This window comes from Prosopis cineraria, unplaced genomic scaffold, assembly GCF_029017545.1.
Source record: "Prosopis cineraria cultivar Desert tree isolate PC_DT_omini unplaced genomic scaffold, ASM2901754v1 PC12, whole genome shotgun sequence".
NCBI lineage: Eukaryota > Viridiplantae > Streptophyta > Magnoliopsida > Fabales > Fabaceae > Prosopis > Prosopis cineraria.
The window spans coordinates 19412615-19430337 of record NW_026555343.1 but is presented as its reverse complement, the minus strand read 5'-3'; the positions used below and the strand labels follow the sequence as shown (position 1 = coordinate 19430337).

General features: G+C 29.0%; 1 long non-coding RNA gene across 1 annotated transcript; it reads right to left on the bottom strand.

Moving 5' to 3' along the window:
- Window positions 1–1192: 1192 nt before the first annotated feature.
- On the bottom strand, window positions 1193–2180 carry LOC129289531 (uncharacterized). The gene is made up of 2 exons (XR_008588148.1): window positions 1808–2180; window positions 1193–1405 (listed from the first exon to the last, which is right to left on the bottom strand). It is a non-coding gene; the product is annotated as an uncharacterized LOC129289531 (long non-coding RNA).
- Between the last annotated feature and the right edge of the window lie 15543 nt (window positions 2181–17723).

Sequence of the window (17723 nt, the reverse complement as noted above, 5' to 3'; positions counted from 1 at the left end):
ATTAAAAATTATTCACTTTAAATATATTTTAATGCATAATTATACAACATATATTTTTAAATATAAAAATATTAATCGTTAGACCTACGAAGCCTTATTGACTCACACAGTAGTATGATTATCCTAAAGGTCTGCGGAGTTTCAAAAACTTCACATGACCAAAAGATGTAATTAGACAACATAATTATAATTTAAATTTATAAATTTAATTAATTAATATTATAAAAAATGTTTATTATTTTATTTACAAAAATTTATTTATTTATTTACCATATAAATTGAGAATCACGATATCTGCGAAAACTTATTATCCCACATGATGATGTGATTAATTTAATTCTCAATGAAAATTTTTGAAATCTCACATGATATTTAAATTATAAAAAAAGAGTTAATATTTTATTAGGCCCTTGGAACCCATATTAATATGTACCAATTGGATCTTCAAATCTGTGAAATCTTATTGATTTACACAGTATGAGATCATTTTAAATACCTGCTAAAATTTTCAAAATCTCACACAATAAATAAATAATAAACAAATATATACTCTCTTATTTTTATTAGTTTTCAATTACAAAATTCAAAAATTCATCAAAAAAGAAACTCCCTTCCAGTGATGACATAATGCGCACACAAATAAATAAAGAAGATAGAGAATAAACATTACAAATAGATAAAGGGCTTCTATTGGTATAATGATCAAAACCAAACCATCACCTATCCACATGCCCTTTCATGCTAAAAATATATTTAAAGTCCAATTCAAAAAACCCTCTCTAACAAGTGCACTAATTCTTTCATTATTTGAGATAAAATTATAATGAGATTATACCTAAAATCAAATTAGGCTAGTTATAATAGCAAACAAAAATTTTTATTTGCAATCTTCTTATCCTTCTTCTTCACACATTTTTTTTTTTTTTGAAAAAAACAACAATCACATTAATTTTCATTTAAGAACCAAAAAATAAGGGACAAGCAAGCTTATTCATCTACATCAAAGAATATACACCACATCAGAATAGAAACAACAACAATCTTTGAATGGCCTAAAGAAACACGATCATGTCCATCAAGCCATACAAGAACATATGTAAAATTTTTGCAGTGTTCATACACAAGAATGCTTCCAGAAACACCAAACAAAGCCAAATTCCATATCCAAGAATTCTAACAAAGTGCAAGCATCTAAACGATCAAACAGGCATATGTCAACCTCTTGTTTAGAAATTTTTAATGGTCCCCAACACTGATCAAAGTTTAGAGATATTTAAACATAACATTTGTTTGGAAATGAAAAACTGAAATCAACTGTAAAACATTCCAAAAGCAAGCAGATTAGGAAATCTGAGCAGTGCCTCTTCCTCCTCTTGATATCCTAAATTTGCCGCTCTGTTCCTGCCTGGATCACACTCAATGAACTCAGATTATCTCCAACCTCTGGATTTCCTTCCAACTCCTTCAAACTTTCTCAAGCTCTCTATTCTCTCAATTCCCTGTTTCTCTTGAACCCAGATTTCCTTTTCTCTTCCCCTCTCAAACTCTCGGTCTAAGCTCTCTGTTTTTTTTTTTTTTTCAAAAATTTCTTTCGTCCTCCTTCCCTAAAAATCCCCTTGACTTTTTTTCCAGAAAATCCTTTATATTTTTTCGGTTCCTTTTCTCAAAAAATTTCTAAATTTCACTCATTTTTCTAGAAATTTCTCTCGTCCTTTGTCCTCTCCCAGATTTAGCCTTCTCCTTTTCAGTCTCTTTCTCGCTCTCCTTTATATTGAAGACCAAAAGAAAGAAAAAGAAAGCAAATTACCTTGTGTGTGAGATTCAAATGCGTGTAATCGAAAGTTTGCTCTGCTCTTTTCTGCACATGTTTCCTTCCTCTCATCCAGTCTTCTCTACTTCTGGCATTCTTCTGCATTTTTTTTGCTGTGTGGTCAAAGCTTTGGCTCTGCCTTCGTATCTTTTCCTTCTGCTCTTTGCTTCTAGCTCTTCATGTGCGCCTCTGGTCTTCCAGTCTACGCTTGCTACTCTGCTCTCTCTTTTTCTGCTACACACACATCTGATCTCCTGAATGCTTTTCCCTTTTTTTTTTTTTTCACTTTTACTTTTCTTGCTTTCTCTGTTGCGTGCGGCCGAGTTTTGGGGCTGAGGGTGAAAATGCTCTTTGCTTCTCTTCACCCATGAGTTTAGCATTCAGAAGGAAAGCCCTTTTAGGGCTATGACATCCGACCCTTATATTATTATTTTTAAATTTTTTTATTTTTAATTCTTATTATGTTTTCTTTTTTAATTAATTTTAGAAATTAAATTAACAAATATATTATTATTTTTTAAATGAAAAACAACAAGATTTAAGGAAAGAAATTTAAAAAATTTGAGTCTGAAAAAAAAATTGATTCCCAATATCTTTTAATGGTTGAGATAATTTGAAAGAGATTTTAAAAGATTTAAGCAAGATTTTTTTTAATTTTGTTAGATTATTTTTTAAAAAAATATAATCCTAAAAAAAATTAAATTTTATTTTTATATTTTTTTGTTTATTTTTTAATGAACTAAAAGAAATAAAATCTTAAGTAATAAAAGATTATCTAGGTTAAAATAAAATTAAACCTATTAGTTAAAGATTTTTTTTAATTTTAAAAATATAATCATAAAAAGAATTAAATTTTATTTTTATATTTTTATTTTTTTGATTGAATTGATCATTATTTTTATTAAATTTAAAAAATATCCAAATAAAATACAGTATTAACAGTTGGCCATCATCACAAGATTAGAGAAACTCCATATGGCCACCATTCCTCTCCGAAGTAGAAGACCAAAAAACTAACCCAATACCAAATTGCTTCGAACCTCCCCGAAATCTATCACAAGAAACCTTCCATCAACATTGTTTAGCTAATCCCCTTCTCTGACACACGCACAAATCCATGCACACACCCACCCCACACAACACACCTACCCACACCTACTCACTCGACGGCCACCGGGGAGTAGCATCTAACACCACCTCCCACCGAAGAAGAGGATCCCTATGATAGGGAGCCCCCATTAAGAGGAGAGCTCTGAAGAGCAGTCGCCTGTACGATAAAGAAACCCTAACGGCAATCGAGACTTGAGAAGTGAATCACTGGTAGCCTCCTTCAAGTGTATGCAATTTCAACCCTTAGAATCTTCTCCCATTACCATCCAATTATTGGATAATTTAATAATTGAAAAGTAGGCCACTCAAAAAGCATGATTAATAATTAATTAAAATATCTTCCTTTTGGGGTTGGGGATTAATTTTTATACTCATGTAGCACCTAAATGATTCCCTTGTGCTGTTCAATTGGCCACTGTCTCGCTCTTTTTTAACTCTTGTATCATTTGTATCTCAACTCTTCAAACTCCTAATTAGAGGTAAGTATCGATCGGTTCAGCATCAAAATGTACCGATCAATGGAACAACACTAAAAATATGAACTGAATAGAACCAAATAAAGACCGAACCAAAATTTAACAATTCGATTTAATCAATTAATTTAATAGGTTTTTATGTAAAATTGGGCTTGTAAAGTAATAGTAGCCCATTTTAATGAGGGGTTAGGGTTTCAACTTATCAAATTATATATTTATCTTTATTTAAGTATAAAATTTAAGTATAAAATGAAAAATAATAAAATAGAATCAAATAATTAATAAACTAAATATAATTTATAAATTAATAAATTATATATATACATATGATAATTCAGTTGGTTCGATCTATTTGATTTTAAATCTTACTAACTAAATCAAAGTGATCAACCAAAATATTTTTTTTGAAAGAAAAAGAAACCAATCAAATTGAAAAAACTAAATAGACTGAATTAAATAATAAAAATTTGATCCAATTCAATTCAATTTTTGGTTTTGGTTTAATTTTGCTCACTCCTACTCCTAATCCTACTACATTCCTATACCTTTGCTATTCCACCTTTTCAAGACACTATTGATGTCAAGTCTTTCATATTTTTTTAGAATTTATATAAATATAAATACAATATTAAAAATATATAAAAATTAATTTAAATGAACAGATATCATCATCTCAAAATAAAATGAAATGCCAAAAACTGATGAGCGCTTGGTGCTGCGGTGTTCTTTAAAAGAGTCAGTATTAAAAATATATAAAAATTAATTTAAATAAATGGCAGTAATCATTTCAAAATAAAATGAAATGCCAAGATTGACCAAAGCTTGATGAGCTCTTGCTGCGATGGTGTTCAAAGTCTGCAACGTCATCTCAGAATTATTCGGTCTTATATAATTTGTGTAATTATTATTCAGAGTAAAATATATTGAGCTCCAATCTATATATTTAACCTTACTTATGTAAACTTCCTTTAACTTCTTCTAAAATTAGTAGTTACAAAACATACAAACCTAACTTTCTATTATTAAAATTTCATTTTCATCCACAAAATGGTCAGTTTACTATTAAGTCAAGAGTGTTATACCAAAATACAACTATGCAAATATAAAAGATATATAAATTTTTTTAAAAAAAATAGACTTTTAACAACAGTTATTAAAAAACCGTTGTTAAAAAACTTTTGACAATAATTATAAAAATCTGTTGTGGAAAGTGACTTTAAACAATTTTTTTTTTAAATAATCATTGTTAAAAGTTTTTTTTAACAACGATTTTTTAATAACTATTGTTAAAGCTACTTTTTTTTTTAAAATTAATTATTTTTTTTGTGACTTTCAATGTCAGTTATTTTTAATATCAATTATTAATAACTGATATGGAAAGGATACTTTCCACTTCGCTTGTTTTAACTTTCCCTTAATATTAACATTAAAAATTTAAAATAATTATCATTAAAAGTCCTTTCTATAGCAGTGTTTTCGCAAATCTGCCATTGATTGCTACCGCTAGTTGTAGCCATTAGCTACCGCCTACTCTGATCGTTGCCCACAATTAGATTACTGAAAGATGTTGTTCAAAGGCTTCAAGGCTTGATTGTTCATCTCCGTACGACCTCTACACCAACAAGCAACTTGGACATGGAAAAAAGTGACTCTCTTGAGATTTAGAAAAAATGGCTTGCTTGCCTAAAGGCTCTTGGAAGAATGATAGAGATGTCTTAAGGGGATCAATTAATTCAATTTAGGTTTTAAGTCCATTAACTTTAAGAATTTATAAATTTGACTTTTAATTTTGCAACTTCATATAGAGTAAATTTGCAACTTGTACTCCAAATTTTGACAAAAAAAATAAATTTATTTATTATTCAATCATGTTAAAATTTTAAAAAAAAGTTACAAATTCATCACAATGAAATTACAAAATTGAGAGACTAAACTTGTAAATTTTTAAAATTTAAAACTTGGGAACTAAGTTGAATTAACAAGGGGGCCTCTATGTCATCTCCCAAAGCTCTTTAGGCCACTAGTCTAAAACCTTTTTGTCTGAAGTTTTTTACCCATTTTATTGTAGTTAATTTTTTTAAGTTTTGAAATTTGGGCCTTAGCGTGAAGCCCAACCCAAAGTTGAGCTTGTGAGTTAAGTTTTAGAATGGGGCATAATAGCTTAAACAGAGAATTAAAAAAGTGTATCTACACAATGTAAGAGGATGACATAAATACTTGAAGTATATTGTTTCACAAAAAAAAAAAAAGAATTAAGGATAATTTTTAGCTTCAAACTCATCACATGAAGTCTGCAAATATTCCAAACTCAATGTTGGGTCATTCTTATTCCTAAATGTTTGAAATCCTGAGCTCTTGTACTTCTATCATCTTGGCACCAATAAGCCAACCATTTTGTTGGCTTTTTTTTTTTTTTTGCCATGTGGGATGCCCAATTAGCATTTAAAGGTCTTGCCCCTCAAACTAGTCACTCAGGGTCACTTTTTTCTTGAACTTGATTTTTTATTCTTTTATTTTTAAAATTTTTTTAAAATAATTTTTTCATTATAATACAATATATTCTTTTTCTAAAAAAAATTATAATGTTCAAAAATTAAAAATAAGTAATATAAATTCAAAATTTAAAGTATAAACATATATTTTAAAGTCTAAATTTTAATTTTGAGGCTTAAACAAGCTGAGTTTAAAAGCTTGATTATACCAAATATTCTTAATTTTTCCAAGCTTAAACCTTTATAAAATCCAAGCTTAAATAGGTGGCCTGACATGTCAAGAATGTGTGTGAGGCTTAGAAGTCTAATTATTCAAAAAATATCTAATTTTTTAAAACCCGAACAAACTTCATGGCTCATATTAGGCCAATAAGGCAACCACCTTTGGCCTAAAAAAAGTCCACTTATACCTCGTATAACTGGTTATTAATTTTCTCATTAAGCATTAGTGTTAATTATATGTCTTATATAATTGGTCATTATTTTTTCTATTGCTTATATAATATTATTGATAATATCAGTAACATTTGCTACTGTTGAAAAAAGTCTTTTGAAATTAAAATTACTTAAATCTTATTTAAGATCAATCATGTTACAAAATAAATTAAATGGATTAGCTATATCATTTATTGAAAGTTAAATGTTATAATTACTTGATTATAAAAATTTAATATTTGATTTTGCAAATCAAAAAGTGAAAAAGTGATATGAAGATATATAAATAATAACATATTAGGCCTCTTAAATAATTTAACCTTAGGCCCTAAAACCCCTTCACTTGGCCTTGACTTGAACTCTTATAAAATCCAGGCTTAGAAGCCCAATTATCTGAAAAATGTGCCGCCTGTTTAAAGCTAGATTTTATAAGGGTTTAAGTTTAAAAAATTATGCACTTTTGGAATAATCAAGCATCTAAGACTAACTTGTTTAAGCCCTATAAAAATAGCCTAGGGCTTAGGCGGCCCATTTAGGCTTTTTTTGTTTTATTTGGAAAAAAATAAAATATTTTTAAATTAAATTTAGACTTTAAAATTTATGTTTATACTTAAATTTTAAATTTATATTACTTATTTTTAATTTTTGAACATTATAATTTATTTTTAGAAAAATGATATGTAATATTATAATTAAAATTTTTAAAAAATTAAAAATTGAGTTCAATACAAAATTGATCCTAAGTGACTAGTTTGATAACAAAAGTAGCCTTATCAAATGTTGATCGGGCATCCTATGTGATAAAAAAGTTGACAAAATGGTTGACTAATGGCATGTGAACATTGAGGGTATGGGGGCTATGTTTCAAATGTTTAGGAATAAAAGTGACTCAACTTTGAGTTCGAAATATCCACAAACCCTGCATGATGAATTTGAGGGCAAAAGCAACTCTTAACCTAAAAAAAAAAAAACAACAAACTTCAAGTATATTGTAGTCTAGGCAGTTTGGAATGTTTCTTGTTATTTGTCCTTGCTGTATTACGGGAGCCAACTTTAGTACTCATCACCTTTTTGAGATCTAGATTGTCTATATTTTAAAGTTTCTTATTTTTTTTAGAGTAAAATACTCTGATTTCCCCTTTATTTTACTTTAATTATGTATACCTTCATTATATTTTTGAAACCTATAGGAACCTCTCCTAATATGAATAGATACAAAATACAAACATTCCCTATATTTCTAAGATTTCATTTCAATCTATACAATCATTTAACCGTTAAGTCACTTATGTTGGACTAGAATCCCCTATTTAAATATAAATCTTGTCCAAAAATCATTCAAATTACCCAAAAAATTATGCATATATTTTTTATTTTTCATTTGTAGTTAAAATTTTTTATTTATGTAAATTTCAAAATTTATTTATTTAGTGATTTTTAAAAAGTTAAATACATAAGTGGTATAAAATGATATTCAAACATGCGGTTAAAAAATTTAATAAAATAAGGATTTAATAGAATAAAGTACTAAATATAATTTATATTTATTTTTCCTTAAATGTCATTAATTTTGAAACAAAATTTTTAATTATTTATTTAAATATAGACATCCTTAATTATGGTAAAAAATTTTAAAATTTTACATTATTAAAAATTAATAATTTTAAATTAACGATGTAAAAATTAAACTAAAGTGTAGGTTTTTAAAATAGAAGGAAGGTCTCTGTAATTTTAGCAAGATAAAAGGTAGGTCATTGTATTTTACTCTTTTATTTATATTTCATATATATTAAAATAAAAAATTATAAAAATTATAAATAATTTTAATAGTGTACTTATTACCAAATGCATAGTCTAGATTTAATTTAGATTTTCTAAATTTAATATTAATTTTCTTATAATTTTATAAATTTATTATCCAGATTTACTCTAGATAATCTAGATTTAAAATTTTAACTTAAAATTTTTTTTTAAAATATTTTTAAAGAACTAGTTAGGATATTATCTTTATTTTCAATATTATATTTATTAAAATTAAAACATAGAAATTATAAAAAATTTAATATTAAATCTAAATTGTCTAGAGTATATTTAAATAGTTAATTTATAAAAATTATATTTCCTCCATTCAAAAATATAAAATATTTTTTTAAAAGTTGGATGTTCAAAAATATAAGACATTTTTAGTCTTTCGAGGTGTAATCATTGCCTTTTTTTAAAAAAAGTAACCCTATTAATAATGACTTTATATTTATTGTAGGGTGTTTAATAGGGGTAAAGATGAAAAGATAATGTTAGTTTAAAAGTAGGTAATTACTTTATTAAGGAGTGAGATTCGGTTAAAAATACCTTATATTTTTTAACAGAAGGAGTAAAAATATTTAATATTAAATTGGACTGTCGATTAAATATGCACTATCCTGATTAATGACAAACTTTTTATTAAAAAAATTATAAAATTTTATTTCATTAAATGTAATAAGATAAAAAGTAAAAAGAGAAAAAACCCTTAAATTTGAACCTTCCATATTTTCCAGATCTCATGATGATGATGAGCATGGGGATAGCAGTAACATGGTAGGTCATGTTTGGAAAGGGGTTAGAGCTAATTAATAATACACAGTGACAAGAAAATTACAATTCGAATGAGGAGGTTTATCAATTAGTTAGGTGCTATATTAGCGTCAAGGTCGCGTGAAGAAGTTTTAGAGTCTAAGGCAAAATTATTTAAGAAACCTATTGTATTGGCATTTATTTTTATATCACTTTTTTTATTTTTTAAGCTGCAAAGTCAAATATTAAAATTTTATGATCAAGTAATTCTAACATTTCATTTTCAATAAATAATATAGCTAATCTATTTAATATATTTTGTAACATGGTTGATTTTAAATAAGATTAAGGAAATTTTAATTTTGAAAAACTTAAAGCAGTAGCAATTGTTATTGACTTTGGTATTGTCAATAACATTATATAAAGGTTATAAACAAGTAATAAATTCTTAATAAAAATATTTAATTAATATTAATGCTTAATGAAAAAAATAATGATCGTTTATATAGGCCATAAATAGACATTTTTCTAGGCCTAACGTGGTGGCCATAACGGCCTAACACTATACACGGCCATGATTAGCAAATAAACCAATGTGTTTTCTATATGCTTATTTGCTCTCTCCTTCTAACTTCAATACTGCTAGGTCAGACATATATGTTTGATCAGATAATGAACAAAGGTTAATTCGTAGACTTTAAGTAGATAAAAAGTTTAATAACACCCTTAGAGCAGGAAATATGTTAGACTGAATTCATATAGGGATACATTTAGCTAAGAGAAGCAGATGACAAATGTGAAATTTACTTCAAAAGTTCAACTATTGAAGCCAATCCAATGCTCTTTTAGGCTTCTGAACGGACATCATAGTGATTGTTGGGTAAATAAATAGTGTATTTTTTTATTGATTACAAATAAATCTTTAGATGTGCCAAGTAACAAGTGATACTTCGCGTGTCCTATTTAATGTCCAATTAAAAGCCAACTTTTGCTAACAAATAAAGCCTATAGAATTTGGGAACTGCAACGAGCAATACCTTCAATGTGTTTGCAATATTGGAATTAGGAACTTGCGGACTTTTGTGGATCCCGGAACTAGTGCTTTGCCTGTTTGGTTTCTGTTATCTTTTAAAAGAAAAAAAAAAAAAGAAAAAAGAAAAATAACTGTTTTATAATGCAGTTTTTAAAATAAATTTTCAAAACAAAATAAAATGAAAATCTATGTGGTTATGTCAATTAAAAAACAGTTTTAAAATTAAAAAGTAGACTGATAATAATAGTTATAACCAGTTAATGGTGGTGATTAATAATAGAAATTAGTCGAGGTAACTATAATTTTTAATAAGTGAATGTAGCATATTTTAAAAATAAAAAAATAGAAACAAATTTATTTTTTTCTTTTTAAAAATGAAAAATGAAAATAATTTTAAAAACTATTAAATAAAAAATACTTATCCAAATAAATTTTTAATTTTTTTCAAAAAACAAGCCCTTATTTATTGTCCTTCTTCCAATTGATAGATCACCTTTTCTTGTCTCTTAGTTTTTGGCTTTTTTTTTTGCTTCTTTTTTTTTTGTAAAAAATATGTTTTCCACAATTGACTTTCTGACTTTGATTTTCTTTAATGATTTGAAGGTTCTCTTTCTAACCTTTTTCAAGAATTAAATCGCAAAATTCTGAATTAATAACAGTTAAATTATCGGTAATTTTTTAAAAAAAATTAGTAAAAAAATATTGATCCAAATAATTACAAATTTAAAAATTTTAATTACAAATAAATATTTAAATATCAAATATAATTTTTAAGTTGTAATAAATATTTTTGTTTGTGACTATTTGAATTGATGTAATTAATTTTATAAAAAAATTTTGTTTGGGACTTAATTGTCGTTGGGATCTAACTATCATTCTTCTTCTTTTCTTCTTCTTGAAGTTCAGACATCGCCTTCTTGCCCAAAACTGTGTCAACATTGTGCTTAAATGGTTACTATTTATGTTGTTTTAATCGATTCGTATGAATTCTTTTTCTTTTTCTTTTTGGCCAATATTGATTCGTTTGAATTCACTTCTATATATTTCTAATTCTTGTGCGATTCAGCAAGTTTTTATTTATCTATACTTTGTATCCTTTAATTTTAATTTAATGATTCCTTTTACTATTTGGAAAAAAAAATACTTCTTTTAAATTTCCTTTTTGTTGAACCGCTATAACAGTTTCTTAAAAATATCTTTAAGCAATATGACTTTACAAATGAATGTCTTTCAAAATCGTACAAATTTATTTGTTGTTGAATTATTTTGAAAATTAAAGCTGCTAAATTTATGTATACATATATAAAGAAAGCTTCTAAATAATTCTCATTTTCTTTTGCACTTTTTGGGGTCAGCAAAAATTATTTGTCATCTGTTCTTTTTTCTTTTTTTGTATTTTGTCAACTAAAATGATACTCCCTCTGTCCCTAAATATTGTATCCATTCGTTTAGACATTGTGTGTTTTTTTTTAATAACATCTTGTTCAAATAAACGCATGTGACCAACAAGGTTGGTACAGTTAGTAAAAATTTGGCCAACAATTCACAAAATTATGAGATTAAATCTTACTACTGATGTAAGAACTTTGTTGGTAAATAATCTATTAGCATATTTTATATGTTGGCCCTGGTAAGCCTGTAGGACCCAACTTATCTAGCTACCTAAACTTTTGTTCACAAAATTAAACAAAAAAAAAAGAAAAGCAAACTCATACATTTTAAGTATCATTAATGCTATAATCAAGAAAAAATATTATGTACTTAATTGTATATACTTAAAATTTTGGTAAGAAAACCTTGTATAATGTATTTATTTTCAATTAAATTAAGACAAGTGACATTTTTATGTATTATTTATTCTATATCAAATTCTTATAATTAATGTTATTAACACATTAAACTATATTTATTTTAATTTGATTGGACAAAAATATATTAAATATATAAAGTTAAATAATATGTAAATTTCAAATTATTCATTGGCTTTGTGGCATGATTGTACAATATTTTCGTACCAATCATTCTACAATAAGTAATTTTTAAAGGATTCTTTCATGCCAAAACAAAGTGACTCACTTAGGATTCAACAACATGACTTGGTTATCTATATACTCTCTCTGTTAAAAAATATAAGTTATTTTTAATTGAATCTCATCCCTTAATAAAATAGTTACATACTTTCAAACTAATCATATCTTTTTATATTTACTTCTATTGAATACCTTATAATAAATATAAAGTCATTCATCAATAAAAGCACTTTTGAAAAGAAACAATAATTACACCTTAAAAAATTAAAAATACTTTATATTTTTAACGTCTAACTTTTTAAAAAATGTCATACATTTTTTTAATGGAGGGAGTAACTCCTTTTGGCCCAAACATGTCATGTACTATAACAAGAGCATTTGAACTTAGCTTGGAATCTCGAAACAATTCTTTTTTTCAACTCACCATGGAAGCCAAATAAGCTAGTTTTATACATTCTTTCAACTTGCGTCAGCTAAAAATAAAATAAATTGAGAAAGAGAAAATTTAGATATTCTCGTACCACAGGAATAAAAGATGAGAACATGAGAACAAAGCTGAGTGAGGCCAGAGGGAGACTTGCAGCTCCTGACACTGCTACGAGAGATCCACATAAAATAACAACGTAGAGAAGTCGTCAGACTTATAAATAACGCACTTCACGAAACTTGACAGTCTCATCAATGCCAAGTAAATGTAAAATTCCAAGCAAGGAAATGAGAAAAATGTAACAATTGATACATCACGTGTCCTAGTTAATGTCCAATTAAAAGCCAACTTTTGCTAACAACTAAAGCCTACGGAACTTGGATACTGCAACGAGCAATACCTTCGGTGTGTTTGGAATATTGGAATTAGGAACTTGCGGACTTTTGTGGATGTGGATTCTGAAACCAGTGCTTTGTTTATTGTCCTGCGTCCGCTTGATAGATCACCTTTTCTTGTCTTTTTGTTTTTAACTGTTTTCTGCAAAATATTATAAAAAAATTATTTTTCCACAATTGACTTTCTAACTTTACTTTTTTTAATGATTTGAAGGTTCTTTTTCTAACCTTTTTTTTTAAATGATAATTAGATCCCAAAATTTTGAATTAATAACAGTTAAATTCTTGACAAATTTTTTAAAAAATTATAAAAAATATTGATCTAGATAATTACAAATTCAAAAGTTTCAATTGTTAAATAAGTATTTAAATATGAAATGTAACTTTTAAATTACAATAGAAATTTTTGTTTCTAACAATTTGAATTAATATTTATAATTAATTTTGTAGGAAACTTTGTTGGGATCTAATTGTTATTAATTTAATAATTTGTAATCTAGCTGTCATTCTTCTTCTTCTTGTTTTTTCGAGAGAGGGTTGAGACCTCGCCTTCTTGCCCAAAACTGTGTCATCATTGTGCTTAAATGGGTACTATTTGTGTTGTTTTGATCGATTCGTTTGAATTCACTTCTATATATTTCTAATTCTTGTGCAATTCAACCAGTTTTCATTTGTTTAGAGTTAAAATTCATTTTTGACCTTAAAGGATTTGAGAAGGAATATTTAATGGCCTAAAGTCCTTGCTTTAACAATCAAAATAGAACAATTTTGTCCCTCACGTTAAATCTCTTTTAAGGTCAGTTAGTCAAGGTTTGTATGCCCCACTTTTGAAACATGTGGCAGTGACTTGGCATTTTGGTCCAACTTCCAGTCCACCACTATCTTCTCTGTTAGCTTTTGAAACTTCACTCCCATCGTCGGAAGTCCGATCCCAATCCTACAACTTTCAACAAAACCAACAAGAAGAATTCAATCGAATCCTAGAAACATGATGATGATATAAGCTAGAGACTTAGAGGATGATATGGAAGTTATCATGGGACTGACTTTTCAATGTTGGCGACTTCATCCCGGCGCTGGAATGGCTGGACCTTCAAGGAGTTCAAGGCAATTAATGAAGAAGCTCCACAAAAGGTTTGACACCACCTAGAATCTTGACCAACATCATCCAGGACCACTAGGTCCTCATCAGCATGAAAATTCCCACGAGAACTCCACATTTGTTTGTCCGATCTTTGGCAGTGATCTGATTATTTCCCGTGTCTACTCTCTTCAAGATCTAGGATGAAATTGATATAGCATGGCAGCCGTGGCTTCTCCCCCACGCTCTCCACTCCTATCCTCAAAATCCACTTCCTCACTTTATAGGCTTACACTCTTGCCCTTAATGCTCCAAAGACATTTGCGCGCGCGCACACGGCATTGATGTGCGGCCTTCTCTGGTGGGGACCCAGTAGAATTCCTTGCAGATACCTATGCGATCTTCTTTGATTAGGGCTCAATCTCATCTAAACATTTTCCGGTAACCGTTCTAAGCACAACATTGAAGGTTGTCTCCAAACAATTTCTTCATCTCACACGAAAGAGGCGCTGTTTGCGAATTCTGACCACCATTATTGTTCAAATTAATCTATCGAATGACTGGCCAAGGCTCTATAGTTAACAGTGAAAGGGATTATATCGGTCCATATCTGTCAGCCATCTTGCCTAAGGCAATGTGCTGCGATTCTGGCTCACCTAAGAGGTAGAGGATGCCCAATCACAGGCCACGTACCGCCAGCTTCCGGTGGTGGCGTTCTGGCGTGGTTTTGTTTTTGTAGATTCTTTGTTATGGAGAAAATAGCATAGAGTAGAAAGACTAAGAATCCAAGGATGCTAATCGGAATAATGGTTGATTGGCTTGAGATTATCAGGTTCAGATCCATGGCCATTGAATCTAATTGAATTTGCGCTACGAGTTGCAGTGGGAAAATCTTTCCAAGTCAAAGCTAAAGCTGAAGAACCCGGTTGTCAAAACCAAATCACTTCCACGTTATTCAAAAGTGGGTCCTACTGACCTTAACTAAACGTCTATGAGGATTCAACGTTGGGAGTAAAATTGTTCCGTTTTAATTATTTAAAGGACAATATTATTATGACAAGAACTTTAAATCATTGGGTGCTCCTCTCTCAATAATTTAAGGACAAAAATAAATTTTAATGCTTTTATTTATCTGCACTTTGTATCCTTTAATTTTAATGGGAAAATTAATTCCCCATTTCTTATAGTTTCATATAATTTTTAATCAGGTCTTTCAAGTGTTTTTCCTTTTTATGGAATCCTTGTAGTTTTCTCAGCTATAAACTTTAATCATTTTCATCAAATTCCGTTAATTTTAGTGTAATGGGTTAATAATTGCTGAGTTGGTTACCTGTGGATTCCGACTCTTTGTATATATGGATTAAAATTACTGCATAAACTAAAAAAAAAAAAGAAAAAAGAAAAAGAAACCGGATGGATCAGACTTGGGTCTTTGGTCTTCAATGAGTTTTTGGCGGGATGGTGCTTGCGGCGGCGTTGCAGCGTTTCGAGGATCTTTGCTAATAGAGACTATGAATGGATGAAAGATAAGTTACCATCTCCATTGCAAAAGAGGGTTATCATCGCACTTCACGTCCAATTCTACATTACAGAGGAGGCCACCACTTCCCACTCTCATTCTCAATCCATGTTCATCACTTTCACTTGCGTTTCATTCATCTTCAAGTGCCCATCTCTTTCTTCCTCATTTTCTCCCTCCCTTTTTCATTTGATTTAAATATATTGTTAATGAGAGTAGACAGATGCAATTTCCCTAAAATTCAAAAATGGTGATAATGTTCTAAGGAGCTGATTCTGCAAGGAATTAACCATTCATTCTTCATGAATAAGTAAAGGGTAAGTGCTCCAGTGATCGAAGTGAGAAGCAAAGTGATGAATCTAGGAGGCCTAGCTAAATTGGAGAGAAGTGTTTCTTTGTAAAGATTGCTTTTGACTTCTTCACATGAGAGACCTTGTTATGAGCAGCCCCCCCCCCGGGGGGGGGGGGGGGCTATTTATAAGCTCTGTTGAGTTCTTGTGAGTTGATGCACGGGATGAGATACCATTATGTGGGAATGGAGTCATGAGGGGAACTCGGTTCAGATTTCGCAACACACCCACAAAGTGAGAGAAAGAGAAGAGAGAGCAAGAAATAAGAGAGCAACGTTCTGTTAACACACTCGAGAGAGAATGAAACTGAATGAACCTTGTAGCTTTCAGTTTCCATGCACTCACGCCCCAGTGTTTCGGACGTGCGTGGGGCAATTGTATTAACTGTTACCTCCAGAAATATGAAATGGGAATATTGCAAATAAAGTCCCAATCTTTATTACATATAAAATCCCATATTCTCTCCTTAATCGGATAAAGTCCTATGGGCTTCTATTGGCTATGATCCACTAAGGGTGAATAACCCAACAAGATCTATTTTGAATTTGAATCTTGCTCGCTTAAGAGAGTCCTAAATATTAATCAAGCCTATAACTATGGAGAATGGTGCTCTACCATGAGAGATTGTGTCGTGGTGAGTGCTTCGAGTTTTACGAATAATGGGTTATGGTGCCACTCCCCTTGAGAGCAGCAGTTAACTCACATGTTGGGCATCCGACCTCTTAGATCCATCAGGTTGGGCTGAATTGAGGAGTTCCTAGCCCACTACTCAGTTATGGGCCAAACACATTGTTAAAAAGTTTAGGATGTTTTAAAAAATCTTTCCACATCTCTTATTTAATGATTTTCTCCCATCCCCTATTAAATGATTTTACTTACCATTATAAAAGAAGGAAAACATTGAATTAGAGGTACATTTGGAAAGAAGGGAAAAATTATTTTGACACTGACCATTTCCTTAGTCTATGTGATTTTGGTAAATTGGGTTATATTTAGTGACAGAAGAAACATATGTATCATATATATTATCTTCAAATACGTTTCTCACTTCCTTGCTTATAATTATGGATTTCATTATGTTTTTATATTCTTTATCTGAAGGGATCAGATTTGGACATTATTGAGACTAATTAAAAGAAACTCTCTCAAAGGTTTTCACACAACCTCAAACTTAATGTCTTGTGTTTAAGTGTTCATAATCCTTTTCACTAGGACCTAACGCCTGTTACTTATGGATTTTGTATTTTATTTCCACTGCTAACTTCCTTCTTATTCTTGTTATTGGTACTCTTGGTGATTTCAAATTCATCAACATTATTAATATATATATATATATATATATATAAAATAATGTGACTGTTCTTGAGTTTTGAGATATATATGTATGTATGCACACCAACAGAAAAATACATCTAATTATATATACACATATAATTTCTGAAAAATAATATTATACTTATTTTTTCCATATCAACGATAATCCAATATTCTTCAAAATTCAAATGGCAAACGAATGCGCTTCTCCCCCCCCCCCCCGGTTTTTTTTCCATGGCCAATCAAATGCCATATGAGTTATTATCTTTTATGAATGTTCCCATCAATCAATATATCAATGTAAATTTATTTATTTATTTTCACAAATCTTGTCACAATAAAATTAATGATACTTCAATTACACGAGTTTGTTTTTCTATGGCCAATCAAATGCTAAATGAATGACTTATGAATCAACGTCCCTATTAAGGAAAAATCTTATACACTTAACTTTATATACTTAATGTATTTATTTCTAATTAAATTAAGACATGTAGATTTTTTTATATATTATTTATTTTATAAAAATTATTAACACATTAAAATCTACTTGTCTTAATTTAGTTGGATAAAAATATATTAAATTTATATGACTAAGTAGCTAAGTCTTTTCAATTGATCAATATGTAAATTCCAAATTATTCAATGGCTTCGTGGCATGATTAGTACACTATTTTGGTACCAATCATTCTACGAGA